Source organism: Arachis hypogaea, chromosome 18 (genome assembly GCF_003086295.3).
Source record: "Arachis hypogaea cultivar Tifrunner chromosome 18, arahy.Tifrunner.gnm2.J5K5, whole genome shotgun sequence".
NCBI lineage: Eukaryota > Viridiplantae > Streptophyta > Magnoliopsida > Fabales > Fabaceae > Arachis > Arachis hypogaea.
This window is the reverse complement of record NC_092053.1, coordinates 47,860,870-47,876,066: the sequence shown is the minus strand read 5'-3', so window position 1 is coordinate 47,876,066 and position 15,197 is coordinate 47,860,870. Positions and strand designations below refer to the sequence as shown.

General features: G+C 40.2%; 1 non-coding gene across 1 annotated transcript; it reads left to right on the top strand.

Annotated features, from left to right (window-relative positions):
- The first annotated feature begins 14,811 nt into the window (after nucleotides 1-14,811).
- Nucleotides 14,812-14,918, top strand: LOC112774404 (small nucleolar RNA R71). Its single transcript, XR_003188896.1, has one exon. It is a non-coding gene; the product is annotated as a small nucleolar RNA R71 (small nucleolar RNA).
- The last annotated feature ends 279 nt before the right edge of the window (nucleotides 14,919-15,197 follow it).

Below are 15,197 nucleotides of genomic sequence, written 5' to 3'. Positions count from 1 at the left end.
CATAAACCCCACCTACCTCACCATTCAAATTCAAACCATTTTCCTCCCTAACCCACCCCTTCATAACCGAGTTCCCTCTCTCTCTTACCCTATAAATATCCCTCCTTACAACCTTCAATTTCACACCTCATACACACTTAACCCCCTTGGCCGAATTCACTACTCCCCTCCATCTCCTCCATTTCTTCTTCTTCTACTCCTTTCTTTCTTCTTTTGCTCGAAGACGAGTAAAACTTCTAAGTTTGGTGTGGGAAAAGCTCTGCTTTTTTGTTTTTCCATAACCAGTAATGGCACCTAAGGCCAGAGAAACCTTTAGAAAGAGGAAAGGGAAGGCAATTGCTTCCACCTCTGAGTCATGGGAGATGGAGAGATTCATCTCAAAGGTCCATCAAGACCACTTCTATGAAGTTGTGGCCAAGAAAAAGGTGATTCCCGAAGTCCCCTTCATGCTCAAAAAGAGTGAATATCCAGAGATCCGACGTGAAATTTGAAGAAGAGGTTGGGAAGCTCTCACCAACCCAATCCAACAAATCGGAATCTTAACGGTTCAAGGGTTCTATGCTAATGCATGGATCACTAAGAACCATGATCAAAGTATGAACCCAAACCCAAAGAATTGGATCACAATGGTTCGGGGGAATTACTTAGATTTCAGTCCGAAAAATGTGAGGTTGGCATTTAACTTGCCAATGATGAAAGGAGATCCTCATCCTTTCACTAGAAGGGTCAACTTTGATAAAAGGTTAAACCAAGTCCTCATGGACATCTGTATGGAAGGAGCACAATGGAAGAGAGACTCAAGGGGCAAGCCGATTCAATTAAGAAAGCTTGACCTCAAACCCGTGGCTAGGGGATGGTTGGAGTTCATCCAACGCTCTATCATTCCTACTAGCAACCGGTCTGAAGTTACAATAGACCGGGCTATCATGATCCATAGTATCATAAATGGAGAGGAAGTAGAAGTTCATGAAATCATACCTTTAGAACTCTACAAGGTGGCTGACAAGCCCTTCACTTTGGCAAGGTTAGCCTTCCCTCATCTCATCTGTAACCTATGCAATTCAGCTAGAATTGTCATAGAGGAAGACATCCTCATTGAAGGAGACAAACCCATCACTAAAAAGAGGATGGAGCAAACAAGAGAGCCCACTCATGGACCTCAACAAGAGCATGAGGAAATTCCTCATCCAGAAATCCCTGAGATGCCTCAAGGGATGCATTTTCCTCCACACAATTATTGGGAGCAAATCAACACCTCCTTAGGATAATTGAGTTCCAACAATAGACAACTAAGGATGGAGCACCAAGAGCATTCCATCATCCTCCATGAAATCAGAGAGGACCAAAAGGCCATGAGGGAGGAGCAACAAAGGCAAGGAAGAGACATAGAAGAGATCAAGCACTCCATAAGATCTTCAAGAGGAAGAACTAGCCGCCATCACTAAGGTGGATCCATTCTTTAATTTTCTTGTTCTTATTTTTCTGTTTTTTGAATTCTATGCTTTATATTTTGTCTATGTTTGTGTCTTTATTACATGATCATTAGTGTTTAGTGTTTATGTCTTAAAGCTATGAATGTCCTATGAATTCTTCACCTTTCTTAAATGAAAAATGTTTTTATTTGCAAAAGAACAAGAAGTGCATGATTTCAAATTCTATCTTGAAATTAGTTTAATTATTTTGATGTGGTGGCAATACTTTTTGTTTTCTGAATGAATGCTTGAACAGTGCATATTTTTGATATTGTTGTTTATGAATGTTAAAATTGTTGGCTCTTGAAAGAATAATGAAAAAGGAGAAATGTTATTGACAATCTGAAAAATCATAAAATTGATTCTTGAAGCAAGAAAAAGTAGTGAAAAGCAAAAGCTTGCAGAAAAAAAATGGGAAAAAAATAAAAAAAAAGGAAAGAAAAAGAAAAAGCAAGCAGAAAAAGCCAATAGCCCTTTAAACAAAAAGGCAAGGGTAAAAAGGATCCAAGGCTTTGAGAATTAATGGATAGGAGGGCCCAAAGGAATAAAATCCTAGCCTAAGTGGCTAAATCAAGCTGTCCCTAACAATGTGCTTGTGGCGTGAAGGAGTCAAGTGAAAAGATTGAGACTGAGCGGTTAAAGTCATGGTCCAAAGCAAAAAGAGTGTGCTTAAGAGCTCTGGGCACCTCTAACTGGGGACTCTAGCAAAGCTGAGTCACAATCTGAAAAGGTTCACCCAGCTATGTGTCTGTGGCATTTATGTATCCGGTGGTAATACTGGAAAACAAAATGGTTAGGGTCACGGCCAAGACTCATAAAGTAGTTGTGTTCAAGAATCAACATACTGAACTAGGAGAATCAATAACACTATCTGAATTTTGAGTTCCTATGGATGCCAATCATTCTGAACTTCAAAGGATAAAATGAGATGCCAAAACTGTTCAGAAGCAGAAAGGCTACTAGCCCCGCTCATCTAATTGGAACTAAGTTCATTGATAAGTTTGAGATTTATTGTATTTTCTCTTATTTTTATCCTATTTTTTTTAGTTGCTTGGGGACAAGCAACAATTTAAGTTTGGTGTTGTGATGAGCGGATAATTTATACCCTTTTTGGTATTGTTTTTACATAGTCTTTAGTATGTTTTAGTTAGTTTTTATTATATTTTTATTAATTTTATGCAAAAATCACATTTCTGGACTTTACTATGATTTTTTGTGTTTTTCTATAATTTTAGATATTTTCTGGCTGAAATTTAGGGACCTGAGCAAAAATCTGATTCAGAGGCTGAGAAAAGACTACAGATGCTGTTGGATTCTGACCCTCCTGCACTCGAAGTTGATTTTCTGGAGCTACAGAATCCCAATTGGCGTGCTCTTAATTGCGTGGGAAAGTAGATATCTTTGGCTTTCTAGAAATATATAATAGTCCATACTTTTCCCGAGATTTGATGGCCTAAACTGGCGTTCAAATGCCCACCAATGACCCTTTTCTGGAGTAAAACGCCCAAACTGGCACCAGAACTGGAGTTAAACGCCCAAACTGGCACCCAAGCTGGCGTTTAACTCCAAGAATGGCCTATGCACGTGAAAGCTTCAATGTTCAGCCCAAGCACACACCAAGTGGGCCTCGGAAGTGGATTTCTGCACTATCTGCACTTTTTAGTTACTCATTTTCTGTAAACCTAGTTTATTAGTTTAGTATAAATAGCACTTTTTACTATTGTATTCTCACCTCTGGATGTTTAGTCCTTAGACATTTGGAGAGGCTGGCCACACGACCATGCCTAGACTATTTTCACTTATGTATTTTCTACGGTGGAGTTTCTAAACCTCAGATTAAGGTGTGGAGCTCTGCTGTTCTTCATGAATTAATGCAAGTACTACTATTTTTCTTTCAATTCAGGCCTACTTCTTCTCCAAGATATACTCTTGTACTTAATTCAGTTAAGTCAGAATGAAGGGGTGACTCGTGATAATCACCCAATCTTCGTTACTCGCTTAGCCAAGATCCGCGTGCCTGACAACCACAAAGCGGTCTACATGATGTTCAACGTAGTCATTGGACGACAGCCAGAGTATATTCTCTTGGGTCTCTAATCCACGGTTTGCATCATCTCTCCTGACAACAGAGCATCCGAATCTAGGATCAGAACCTTCGTGGTATAGGCTAGAACCATTGGCAGCCATTCCTGAGATCCGAAAAGTCTAAACCTTGTCTGTGGTATTCCGAGTAGGATCTGAGAAGGGATGACTGTGACAAGCTTCAAACTTGCGAATATTGGGTGCAGTGACAGTGTGCAAAAGGACAAGGGTCCTATTCCGATGCTAGCGGGAACCGACAGATGATTAGCCGTGCGGTAGCTGTACTTGGTATTTTTCATCCGAGACAAGAAATTCGATAGTTGATTAGTCGTGTAGAGATCGTACCTAGTATTTTTTATCCGAGAGGATCATACAGCTTGCCATGGAAGGGAGCACGCATGATTGTTAGAAGGCAATAGGAAAGCAGCGGTTCAAAAGCAACAAAGCATCTCCAGACGCTTATCTGAAATTTCCACCAATGAATTACATAAGCATCTCTATTTTATTTTATGTTTTATTTATTTTCTAATTATCAAAACCTCATAACCAATTGAATCCATCTGACTGAGATTTACAAGATGACCATAGCTTGCTTCAAGCCGACAATCTCTGTGGGATCGACCCTTACTCACGTAAGGTATTACTTGGACGACCCAGTGCACTTGCTGGTTAGTTGTGCGGAGTTGTGAAAAGTGTGAATCACAATTTCGTGCACCAATATGCAACAACAGAATGATCACTTTCACAACTTTTAAGTTGGGCTTTCAGCTGCTTGTTTTCTTCAACAAGTTCAACAGCAGTTTCAGCCTCCCTTAATTTATCTTTGAGAAAACCATTTTCTGCTTTAAGAATGGTGATTTGTTATTCAAGATCTTGGTTATCAAGCAAGAAGCATCTAATTTTTTCAAAAAGGTGGTCTATCATAAGATGAAGAGTTTCAGTATTAGGGTTATGAATGACTACCTGTTCAACGTGGTCTGCCATAAGACATGGTTGAGACTTGGTTTCTGATTCTTCATCATCTTCTGAATCGTTTTCCAGGTCCTCCCAAGAAGCCATCAGTCCTTTCTACCTTCCCTTCTTTGGCTTCTCTTCCTTTTTCAACTAAGGACAATCAGATTTGAAATGGCCAGTCTCTTTGCAGTTGTAACAGATCACTTTGCTGAAATCTTTCTTTTGTTTCCTTGAACTGCCTCATTTGCTTCTTTCCTTGAGTTTCACCATTTTCCTGAATTTTTTGGCTAACAAAACAAATTCATTTTCAGAAGAATAATCATTGGATTCATCATCCAAGGGGTTAGTAACAGATGTGAGAGCTATTCCTTTCTTTTTTGTATCATTTTTCAAATATGTATTTTCAAATGCAAGTAAATTTCCTCTCAAATCATCATATGTCATGGAATCAAGACCACTACTCTCAGATATTATCAATGCCTTTGTTTCCTACTCTTTTGTGAGACATCTCAAGACTCTTCTCACAAGTATAGATTCAGGATATTTAATCCCCATAGAATCCAAGCCAACAACGATGATGTTGAATCTTTCAAACATTTCATCTATGATTACACAACACAGATGTACAAAGGACCTCTAAGGACATCTATGACTTTTTCTTTTAATTTTGTGCACTCTGCCTTTTTTTGCTCTATGGCTTTTTCTTACAAACCTCACTATTTGCCTTTTTCCATGAGACTCAAGATAGACAAATTTAAACAGAAAATTACAAAATAGAAAACATTGAAGGAGAAGAACTTCTGTTAGCTTGGGGAGTTATAGGAACTCTGTGCTCACTCTTTTCCTTACTTCAAGTCCTGACTGTTCTCCCTTATTTGTAGAAGGGGAAGCCTCCACGGTTGAAACTGTTCAACCAAGCTAAACTTCTTCTTCTTCAAACCAAAACTGGTTCGGCCAGAGAGAGAGGAGAGGAAACTAAATGTAAAACCCAACATCCAATTACCTCTGTGTCTTCCCTTTACACCAAGCTTCATCAATCCGGGCCTTCCATCTTAACTTGCACTCCAAGAAGGATTCCTAGCCCTTGATGAGTTCTTGATGATGACAGCTTCTCCTGCTCTAACTTCTGCCTCATCCTCCACATGGCTAGAGTAGCTACCTCCTGTAGTGGTTGAGCAAAAATAGAGATGAGTCATGCCTCCAAGGATCTTCTTCCTCTGACCAAAGTGGATCTTTACCATTTTTGGCATGGAGAGCTTGAGATCACTTCACAACATCTTATCCTTTGTGGTAAAAATCTCAGTCACACCATACTTCAGATTTTCTTTTTCTTGATGCCATCATCACTATGGCCTCTTCCTTGCAACTAGCTTCTCTGTGATTTTTACTGATAGCTTGCTTCATCCCTCCTTTCTTGCTAGACAAGATCGAAAGAGAGAGGAAAGAGAATAGAGAAAAACTTGCAATGTAATTAAAGAAGAAAATGAAAATGAGTTAGGTTAACATTACCCATGCCTAGCCTCTGCTTCCTTCTTCAGATTACTTGCTTCTACCATCTTCTTCTCTGACAGTGAGGTGACCGAATGTAAAGAGAGAGACGAGAGAGTAGAAAGAAGTAAAGCAATGGAAGTAATGTGTGATATAAATTATAATCAATTAAAATCAATTAATCTCACTTCCCATGCTTTTGCCTTGTAACATGCATAACTCAATAAATCCCATCAAATCAGATTTTCTCTTTCCATTTACCAAGGCATTTAATAATAATTGAATAAGTTTGAAATCCACCACATGATGAAAATGAGATCCGTTGGAAGCATGCAACAAAATATTTGAAGAATGGATTTCATCATTTTAAATGGGTAGCTTAAACCTTGACCCAATTCCTTTTCAATTTCAGGCCAACCATCTTTATTGGGCTTCAAAATGGTTTTATTGGCCCAACAAATATAACAATTCAGCCATATATTGTATAACATATTGTACAAGGCTGAATATATTATTTTAACACAATTTGGGCTTTGATTTACTTTTGTGCCCAATACAAATCTGCACAAACAAAATTATTAATTAACAAATGTGAATTGAAGATCAAATTAATAATTTTGTAATTAATTGTTTTAATAATGTTTGATCATCATCAATTTAATTTGGAGTTTTCCAAACTCATCAGTATGCAAACAAGAGGAGGTATTTTCCAAAGATGCATGATGAGTATTTTCTCAGATCTTATTGAGAGCTGTATGGAACTTTTCATGGATGACTTTAGTGTGTATGGTGATTCATTTAGCCTTTGCTTGGATAGTTTAGCTAGAGTATTAGACAGGTGTGTTAGTGATGCACGGAAACTTGTCTCTCAACAATTTTCCCTCGGCAAGTATACCGAATTGTCATCAAGTAAAAACTCACAATAGAGTGAGGTCGAATCCCACAGGGATTGATTGTTCAAGAAACTTTAATTGGAGGAATGTTATAGTTGAGCTAAGCAGAAATTGATTTGAGAATTACAGGAAATTAAATGGCGGAAAGGTAAATAGCAGAAATAAAAATGCTGGAAATAAAGAGCTGAATGTAAATAGCGGAAAGTAAATTGCAGAATCTTAAATGGGGAATGGGGAAGATGAGCATCAAAGTAATTAGCAAGAATTAAAGAGAATGGGTAAGATCAAAAATGGGGAATTCATTGGGCTTAGGAGATATTGCATTCTCCAGATCAAGTTCATTCTCATCTCTTCCTCAATCAATGCATTCATTGATCTCCTTGGCAATCTTAAGTGATTGAATTCCAATTCCTTGGTAATTCAATCTCTCAAATCTTGATCAATAGCCAATTCCTTGGTCTAATTTCTCATGAGAAGAGATGAAGTATGGTCACTGATTATACCACATGTATTCGCAAATCAAAGTGTTGGTAGGATTATATGTCACCATACCCATCCAAATCCCAATTTGGTCCAACATGAGAAAGCATTTCTAGCATGATCTCTTTATTCTTCTTCCAAGGTTCAGAAGAGATCCAAGTATGAATAGCTTCTTTTCCAAGACAACTATCCAATTGGATGAAGATTGAAAGCTTTCTAGTAAAATCAAGAGAAAAGAAAGAAGAAGAATAATGAAAACTATTATTGATCCATCAAATTACAACAGAGCTCCCTAACCCAATGAAAGGGGTTTAGTTGTTCATAGCTCTGGAAATGGAAAGCAGAGATGGAGAATACATTTTTGGAATTTAAACTAGAAGTTACAGAGAAAGTAAAATTATACAGAATGTAGTTCTCCAAATGCCAAAAGCTCCTTTCTATTTCAAAACTAACCCTATATATAATACTCTTGTGATCTTCTAGTTGGCTCTTCAAGTCTTGGATATGGGCCTTTGGATCTTGAGTTGAAGCAGTTATCATCTTCAGTGGGCTTAGCTTTACTTGCAGAGAGAGAGTGTGAAGTAGGCATGGACTTTAGCTTAGGACGTTAGTGGCGTTAACGTTAAGTGAAAGTGTGGGTTCGAGATCGTTAGTGACAATCACCCTTTTCACTAACGTTCCTAACCCAAGAATGGTCCACGTTAACTTCAACGTTAGTGGCACCAACGTGACCACTAACGTTGCCTCTTGGTCCTTCGCACACGTTATTAGGGTTTACCTTTTTCAATACCGTTGAGAGTCCCCCTTTCTCACGTTAGAGTCCACGTTAGTATAACTAACGTGGCTCTTAGCGTGAGCACACTTTAGCCTCGAGAGTGTTAGTGACACTTACCTTTGTCACTAACGCTCCAAAACGCCCTTTTCCTACGTTAGAGTTCATGTTAATTGTGTTAACGTGGCCTCCAACGTGGTATTGGTAGCCATCCCCAATGTTAGTGACAAAGGTGAGTGTCACTAACGTTGGCTCATCATTCTCTCCTCCACGTTAGCTTCCACGTTAACTGAGTTAACGTGGCTCAAAGTGGCTTAGTCCATTATTAGTGACAAAGGTGAGTGTCACTAACGTTGGTCATTCCTTGCTTCCCCACGTTAGAGTCCATGTTAACTACGTTAACGTGGCTCTTAACGTGGCCAATATGAGCTTGGTCCAACGTTAGTGACAAAGGTGAGTGTCACTAACGTTGGCTTCATCTTCTTCTTCCACGTTAGAGTTCACGTTAACTGAGTTAACGTGACTCTTAACATGGACAATTGCCACTTTGGAGCATTAGTGGTATTCACCTTTACCACTAATGCTAGAGCTCCCTCTTCTTCCACGTTAACTACTATGTTAATATAGTTAATGTGGCAATTAACGTAGGCTATGATGGCTTCGAGGACGTTATTGGCGATTACTTTTCTCATTAACGTTGCAAGCTAGCTCCCATTCCACGTTAGTGGTCACGTTAGTTAGACTAACGTGGCTACTAACGTGGCTCTTCCTTGCTTCCTTTATCCTGAAATCAAGCAAATAAAGTGCCTCAAAGCTCTAGTCCAAGTTATGAGATCATGCATTATCCCAATTGTCATTCAATCCATGCATAATTTTCATGAAATCATGTAAAATTCACAATATTTGCCTAAATCAAGATGTAAGGGAATATCCATCCAAAACTTGCTTATTTACTAAGAAAATGCATGAAACTACCTTAAAACACTGAAGAAAAGGTCAGTGAAGCTGGCCAAGATGCCCTGGCATCACAACACCAAACTTAAAGCTTACTTGTCCCTAAGCAAGTACTAAAACAAGAGAATGATGAATGGAATGCCAAGAGAAATGATTCATTATTGTGGATGTAATGTCCTTGGTTTTATGGTGGTTTCATGCATAGTAACTTAGGTTCATTCCTTCACTGGCTTCTAGGCTTTTATCATACCCTGGAACATTCACTTGATTGCACCTTATGAGACTTTTATTTATTGATCCTTTTTGTCATTTCAGGGCTTAGTTGTGTTCTTAGGCTATGTGTTCTGTGAGGGGGCAACTCTTTAAAGTAAGCTTTCAGCCAACACTCCCGAACTAGTTGGCTCAAGGTGTTAGGTGTTGAAACACCCCTAAGGGCTTACTCCCTCAAGTCTCTCTCCCCCATACATTTACACCACAGGTACATGGTTTGTTGTTTTCCTTCCTTGAGGCCTTGGTGTCCAGCACCTCTTTGGGTTACTAAATGTTCTATAGCAAAGATTGCTCTTGATAGTGGACTTTTAGCTGATAATACCGGGTTAGTCAACCCAAGTTACCAAGTGATAAGGCACCCCTGAGAGCTTAGTGATCCAAGCAAATCTTTGGTACAAGAACACCACAGACACATCCCTCAAGATTCAAACCTTTGGTGCCTAGCCTTATTTTTTTTTTTGCTATTTTTTTTCTTTATTCTTATTGTTCTTTTCCTTTTTCTTATTAGGATCTTGTTATTTAGCTAGTCTCATGGGGTGTGTTTCAAGCATATGATTCAGGACAGATAGTTGCCTTCCTACCTTGTTGGTGAACTAACTTAGCTAAGTGATTACTACACCAAAAATTTAAGGACCTACTCCACAACTTGAACATCACTCTGGTCTTTCATACCATCTCTTTTTATTTGGCTTAAAAGGACAAACATACAATAAGCAAGATGTAGATGAAAACAGGTAACTTGAACCAGCACACATATGACAAAAGCAAGGAAAATACTAAAGACAGAATTTAAAATCCTAAACTACCATGGAAGCAAGTTCTATTTCATACATGATTTTCCTTATTTAAAACTTGAAAAAGATGGGACAATGAGGAAACTCCACCACCTTTTACTCATGGGGTTGCTCATGCTCTCCTTCTTGTTTGTCCTCTTTGTGTTTTTCTTGAGTGCTTGAACTCCCACTTCCCTTGCTTTTTCCAATCAACTTTTTCCAGAAGCCAGCATCTTTCATCTTCTTTTTCAATGTTTCCTTCTGCTGTTTCACCTTTCTTTCCTCTTGTTCTGTTAGCTCTTTTTGGACTTCATCATACCTAGGGATTGCAGAGTGCAGATTATGCATATGACAAGACATATAGTTCAACTTGGCTTGAGTGTTTATGTTGAACTCCTCCCTATGTAGTTGCCGTCCTTCATTCAGTACGCTGAACTCATTGAATGCCTTCGTCTGAGCTAGCTGTCGTTGGTTGAGTTCTTGAAGGCGTTTGTCTTGACGCTCTTGCCTTTCAGTCACTTGATTGATGGCTTGAGTGAGATGGGAGTAATGTTCCATTTGCTGTTTCTGCCACTCTCCTTGTTGATTCATCCAATTAGAAAGCAGTTCTTCTTGACGATCCATCCTTTGGGCTTGAATGTGCAGTTGTTGTTCTTGTCCCTTCATATAACTCCTTGCTAGCTCCTCAATGGCTCCGTGAATGTGATTCAAGTTGATGTTGGTTGGATCATAGTACTCTTCTTGCTGGTATTCTTCTTTATGAGATTCTTCTCGGTGAGGTCCCTCTTGTGCTGTTCTTTTCCCTATTTGAGGCCTTCTTTGTTGTTGGGCAGGTGCCACGTAAGTTATTCGCTGTAGCGTGACTGACCTTTCAGGGTTCACCCAACTTGGATTGCTGTCCTCGAAGACTACCTTGGCTTTCGTACACAGTCTAAGGATGGTGCTGGGGTACCAAAGTCTAGCACCTGGATCATTCTTCTCGGCTGACTCTTGAATCCCCTCAGCTATAATCTCGTGCACATTGATGCCTCCACCCTTTATTAAATAATGTACCATAGTAGCTCGAGTAGTGTTAACCTCCGAATTGTTTGCAGCTGGGAGGATAGATCTCCTCACGAGCTCAAACCATCCCTTAGCTTCCGGGATGAGGTCTCCTCTCCTGATGAACTGGGGTCTCCTATCCGAATACCTTTCCCAGTCAGATCCTATAACACACATATCGTTCATAATTTCTTCAAGTTCATCATTGTCGGGGCCATTACTTATTCTCACATGATAACTAGGCTCATCAAAATGTGGCGATTTCAGCTGAAGAGTCCTTGTTATCGCATTGGGGCTGAAGTCCACCTCTCTTCCTCTTACGTAAGTTTTGAAGGTGGGGGCCTTGGTTTTGTCTTCTCTGACCACATTTGCATAGAACTCTTTGATGAGATTTGCATTTATCTTTGCTTCTGGGTTCGTGAGCCTTTGCCAACCCCTTTGTTCGATCTTCTCTCGAATCTGTGGGCACTCATCTTCATTGAACTGGAATGTTAACTCAGGAAATATCTTCTTGAGCTGTATCCATTTAAATTCGAGTTCATGGAATGCAGTTTTGAATCTCCTTTCATCAAAAAGGATGCTCTCCACCGGTTCCTTCCTCTTCTGCCTCTTGGAGCTTGATGATGCCATGAGTAGGAGTTGATGTGTAAAGGTGGTGGAAGGTATGGATAGATGGGGGAATTCGGTTGGGTTAAGATTGGGTGTAGTGAAGGGAGTGAGTGAGAGTATTTTTTTAATGGGGTAGGAAGTGTTGGGTTCCGAAAGTGAGAAGTACAAAGAGAGAGAATGTGGAACGGGTACAGAGTGAGAACTACTTATATAGGAAAGTGGTGGGTAGATGAAGGGCGTGGATAGATGATGTGGGTGTATGATGAACGGATGGGGTTTAGCATGGGATGAGCACAAGGATCATCAACTTTATGATGGGGTTGGTTCGATTTTCAAGCGTGTCATCCTTCTAATGTTGCATGGCAACATTTCCCAATGCATTTCCCTTGAAGACATGTGTATAACCCCCTCGTAAAGTGGCCGAACCCTCCTTCTTCAATTGTCCAATCAATTCCTTTCAATCCTCCTTTCTTTTCTCCTACAAGATAAAAGACTATCATTAATAAAGTTGAAAATTGGCGGCAAAAATATATAACTACTTTTCAAAGGATATATTTTTATTTTGTTTGTTTTTATTTTTACTAGCTAAGTGCTATTCATGGATACAAACCAACTGACTGTTTACTTGTCCATGTATGCGATATTGGTGACACCAAACTTAGTTTGTGGCTATATGGTGAAAAAGGGTTTGTTTAAGGCTCTAAGAGTAGCATGATGTGAACTGCAATTATGCTCTCTTAGTATGCCTTGAACACCAAACTTGTTCTTCACTATGTGCTGCATACAAGGATTCATTTAAGTGTATGTCAAAGTTGATTTGGATTTCATGAACTCTGCTTTATTAACTACTTTGAAAACATCTAAAACATGGGTTGCCTCCCATGAAGCGCTTCTTTAACGTCAGTAGCTTGACGTTCTGCCCCTTGTCATGGTGGTCGGTAATGCTTCAAGTCTTCCCCCCTTGCAGTGAATCTATCTCCACTGACTTCATCGAGAACCTCCACATGTTCTAAAGAGAGAATTCTGTTGATTGTGAAGACTTTAGGCAGCTGAGATGGAATGGTGGGGAGATGAGGTGGGATAGCAGGGAGATAAGCTGAGATTACTTTATCCCCTGGAGAGAAATCCTCTATAGGGATCTTCTTGTTCCTCCATCTCCTTGGAACCTTCTTCTTTGTTTCTCTTAATGCTGCCCTGTTCCTTGTGGCTTCATCTTCCAGGGAAGTTTTGTTGCTCGTTTCGCATGCTTCTGGTGGGTTTGGGTTCTCTTGGATTGCCTTTAGCTCTTGCACCTTCTGGCTGTCTTGTTTACCAATCAAGGGGATTCCCAGATGTGCTGGTTGTGATTCAGTGCTTGTTTCTTCCATCAGTATCTCACTGTGATCTTTCCTTGGTTCTTTGTTCTCTTTATCTGTTTCGTGTGAGGGTCTAAAAATATTGAAGGTGAGTTGTTCATCATGTATCCTTCGTATTAGCTCTCCTCGCTCCACATCTATAAGTGCTTTGGCTGTGGCTAGGAATGGTCTTCCCAATATGATTGGATGGAGGTGACTTTCTTCAATATCCAGTATGACAAAGTTTGTAGGAAGGAAGTAGTTCCCAACCTTCACCAGCACGTTCTCAACCACTCTTACTGCTTGTTTTTGAGTTTTGTCAGCCAGCCTGATGATGACATCAGTGGGTATTAGCTCATTGATCTGCAGCTTCTTCATAAGAGATAGAGGCATTAGATTAATGCTCGCTCCCAGATCACATAGACCCTTATCAATCAGTGTTTCTCCTATGGCACAAGGGATATGGAAACTCCCTGCATCCTTCCTTTTTATGGGCAACCCCGGTTGAATAAGAGCACTGCACTCCTTGTTCATCACTATTGTTTGCCCTCCCTTGAGTGAGCTTTTCCTGGTTAGCAGCTCCTTCATACACTTAATGTATGAGGGCATTTGTTGGAGAGCCTTGATGAATGGTATATTCACATGAAGGGATGCAAACATGTCAAGGAACTTTGAGTATATTCTCTTCTCTACACCACCCTTGAGTCTATGGGGAAAAGGTGCATAGAGTTCCAGAATCTCCTTCTGTGTGGCCTTAGTCTCTTGGTGATCCTCTTCTTATTTCTCTGCTGAGATATCTCCAGGTTTTCCTAAGGGTTTACTCAGCTCTTCCTCAGTCCCCTTATCACTTAGAGTGACCATCTTGCAATCTTCCCACTTTACTTTCTTTGCTTCACCTCTCGGGTTTTTCTCGGTGTCACTTGGAAAGCTATTAGTGGGTTTGGGAACTTTTCCGAGAGGTATCCCACTTGAAGTTCCATCCTCTTGATGGTGTCTCCCTGGTTCTTGACTTCCTCCTTGAACACCTTGTCATCTTGAATCTCCTTGCATATGCTTTCGAGTAGGGTCTCAATCTTTGAGAGTCTATCTTCAGATGGTGATGGTGAGTTGAGATTTGAGGGATGATCATGGCTAGTTTGGTTTTGGTATGGATGTTGAGAGGGGTTGTTAGGTGGGTGCTGATATGGTCTATGTGTGGCATGTTGGTGAGCTATGTTGTTGGGGTTGGGACGTCTCTGATCTTGGCCTTGATCTTGTTGATTTTTCCACCCAAAGTTTGGGTGGTTCCTCCAACCAGGATTGTGAGTTTTGGAGTATGGATCATGTGCTTGCCTAGGTGAGTTTCCAATGTAGTTAGCTTGTTCCTGGTCACTCTCATCCTCTGCTGCTGAGGTGGTGATTGCTGCTACTTGGTTCCTCTCCATCTTTTTGGTAAGGTCAGCCAACTGCTTGGTGATCATCTTGTTTTGAGCCAGCAATGCATCCATGTTATTCAGCTCCATCACTCCTCTAGTGTTGCCTCTTTCAGAAGCATAGAAGTAGTCATTTTCTGCTACAGTCTCAATGACATCTATGGCTTCTTTAATGGTCTTCTTTTTGTTCAGAGATCCCCCGGATGAGTGGTCTACTGCCTTCTTTGATTCATAAGAAAGTCCTTCATAGAAAATGTGTAGCTGCACCCATTCGTTGAACATATCTGGTGGGCATCTTTTTGTTAGGTCTTTAAACCTCTCCCATGCTTCATAAAGAGTCTCACCATCTTGTTGCCTGAAGGTCTGTACCTCAGCTCTCAACCTGTTAATTCGTTGAGGAGGGTAGAATCTTGCCAAGAATTTGTTCACCACATCTTCCCAGGTTGTTAAACTCTCCTTCGGGAAAGACTCCAGCCACTTAGTTGCTTTGTCCTTGAGTGAGAAGGGAAATAGGAGCAGTCTATAGGTGTCAGGATGAACACCATTAGACTTCACAGTATCACATATCCTCAGGAATGTGGTTAGATGTTGATTGGGGTCTTCTTGTACACCTCCTCCGAATGAACAGTTGTTCTGAACAAGGGTGATGAGTTGTGGCTTTAG